Source organism: Leiobunum rupestre, chromosome 3, assembly GCF_980474605.1.
Source record: "Leiobunum rupestre chromosome 3, qqLeiRupe1.1.hap1, whole genome shotgun sequence".
NCBI lineage: Eukaryota > Metazoa > Arthropoda > Arachnida > Opiliones > Sclerosomatidae > Leiobunum > Leiobunum rupestre.
This window is the reverse complement of record NC_143386.1, coordinates 64,860,177-64,862,788: the sequence shown is the minus strand read 5'-3', so window position 1 is coordinate 64,862,788 and position 2,612 is coordinate 64,860,177.

Sequence of the window (2,612 nt, the reverse complement as noted above, 5' to 3'; positions counted from 1 at the left end):
TCCTCTATAACCGACGGCGCGAGACCCCCCCGACTTCGTTAATGGTGCGAACAGCCGCGCGCCTAGCGGATTTTTAAGAAAGTGGTGATCACGTGCATATTATTTTCATTTGAATTTCAACAGAATTTCGTCTGCATTGCTCTTCTTCATAGTTTCATTTTGAAAATGGTTATATTTTCGAGAATTATTTAATAATTTTAGGAAATTTATTCCTGAACAATAATCTGAAAAGGTAAATTAAATTTTTCTCACATTTTGGAATTTTATTGTATGACCTTTATTATTTTTAGTTCTTTTTTAAACGTTGAAAATGCCGAAAAACAAGGGGTGCGTTCTGGTTCGTTATTTAATTCAAATGATGACATAGAATCTGAAACAATAGATATATAAAGTAATTAGTACTGGAAAGCTAATTTAATAACTTAATACATACCATGATTGAAGAGACTTTCCAAATCATGCATATTAGTATCCAAGTCATCTATATTTGTATTCAAATTCATTTTTAATTAAATATATACGTTTTCAAACCCATATAGTACCTCACGTGTATCACATCTGATTTCTAAAACACTTGCTAATAAGAATAATATTTGAGTCCTTCGATGCTGTTACGTGTTTTGGTAAACTTTCACTAGTCTTTGGTTCGCACCAGCATTTTGATATACGTGGCGCCCTCCCGTGCTGAGACTTTACATGGTTTTAAATTCGTGCGCGAAATGTCCTTGTGAAACCTTTCTTAGTCTATGTTTCAACTATGGCGGGATAGTTGTATTTATCCGCCAGGAGGGGGACGCATTTTGGGAAGCTGTAGAAATATCACGTTCCGAAGGCGACAGCCAGAGCGAGACTTTTTGTACGAAGTCATATTGACTTTTGCTTAAACAGAATGTTCGGTTTTTGCTAAGCTACCTGGTTGAAAGGAAAAATTTGTTGCATACCGTACAGGTAAAAAGTTTAACAGTATTAACAGACTAACAGTAACTCTTGGATATATTACTTTTTGGCGATTTCCTTGAAGATGTTTTATTTAAGCGCCTATTCATCTTCTAAGTTCTAACTGAAATTGGGAAAAACAACTAAAGAAAAATGATAATATAGTGGTCTCCACCGCATGGAGAGGGCGCCAAAGACTTTTGAAGCCCCTTTTATGGGCGGAGCTCTAGACGCATTACAACCAATGATGAAACCGAACTTCATATCCGTTCGCTTCTCATATAGGCTTTTTTCAACAAAGTTTTTACAATGTCAAATTGCTTAACTGCGACATCTCTGAGAAAATATAGAAGATAAATAGGGCATGAAAAAGGCCAAATTATGTTTGTTGGTAACTGCTATTACTAGATAAGGAAAGGGAGGAGCTTCCTGAAATTCGAGCTAAAATTTTTAAATGATTCTTTGGCCCTTTATGTAAAAAAATATCATTGATAAAATACAAGAAATTGTTTATTTTAACCCAATATTTTGAAAATTAAAAAAAAAAATTTAAATTATAAAATACTGAAATACCTTTTTCGTTACAATCATCTTTATTTATCTTAAATATTTGTTTTGATGTAACTGAGAATTGGAATAAAATAACACTTTTTAGTTCACTATTAAAATCTTAGAAGGCGCCACTTGTCCATATGAAAGAAAATCGTCGCTGAAAGGCATAGAAAGAAAGTCACGTTTTGTGGCTACGATACATAGTTTGCATCCCTACGTCATCAATGACGCAGTTCCAAGTATAGATATAAGAACCAAGAATAAATATTTAATTTGAACAAAGAATGAACGATTCTTTGCGCCATTTTTCTGGTGTAGATTTCTTAGTAAAACGGGAGGGTTAACAGTTTCAATCGTCTGTTTGCGGATTTTAATTATTTTCAAATGATTAAGAAATAATTTTCACGTTAAAAATGGTTATCTGCCTGGTTAAAAATTGTTCGAGTAGTTCAATTACCAAGGAAGAGCGAAAATTGTTTATTTTATTCGATAGTGAAGGTAATTGTAAAAAGGATGACCGCAAAGGCCTAACTTTGATAAGCTTTGTTAACTTCTTTTCGTAGATATTTCTGTCGTAATTTGATATTTTATTTAAATAACCCGGCCTTAGAATCTTATCTGGCTTTGTTTAGGGCCCATTTAAAATTTTAAAGCATAAATCTAATACGTTTTGTAGCTTTGACGAGATTACCAACAAAATGGCTACCTATTTAGTAGCTACGCGCGAAATGGTTTGAATTTTTGATCGCCCTCCCAGTTTCCTTGGAGACCATAGGCCCCTCCCTTCGGTGCAAACTATGTATAGGATAGGCTCAATTTGATTTAGTCTCTTTTGGTTTAAAAACTCGATTGACGTACCGCTTTACGAGTTTCGTTAGGGATTTTGTGGGTATCGTGAAATATTATTTTTTAGATCAATAGCGATGTTGAATTGCTTTTCAATCCTTTGGGAATAAATTATAGGCTGAAAAGAAATGCTTTTTGTATTGAATTAAGTGTATAACGAAATATTTTCCAAATGCTATAGACATTTCGAAATACGTTTCAATCCTTTGGGAATATAATCTAAGTGGAAAATAACGAAATACACGTGAATAGACCAGTAACAAAACCAACTTTATTTT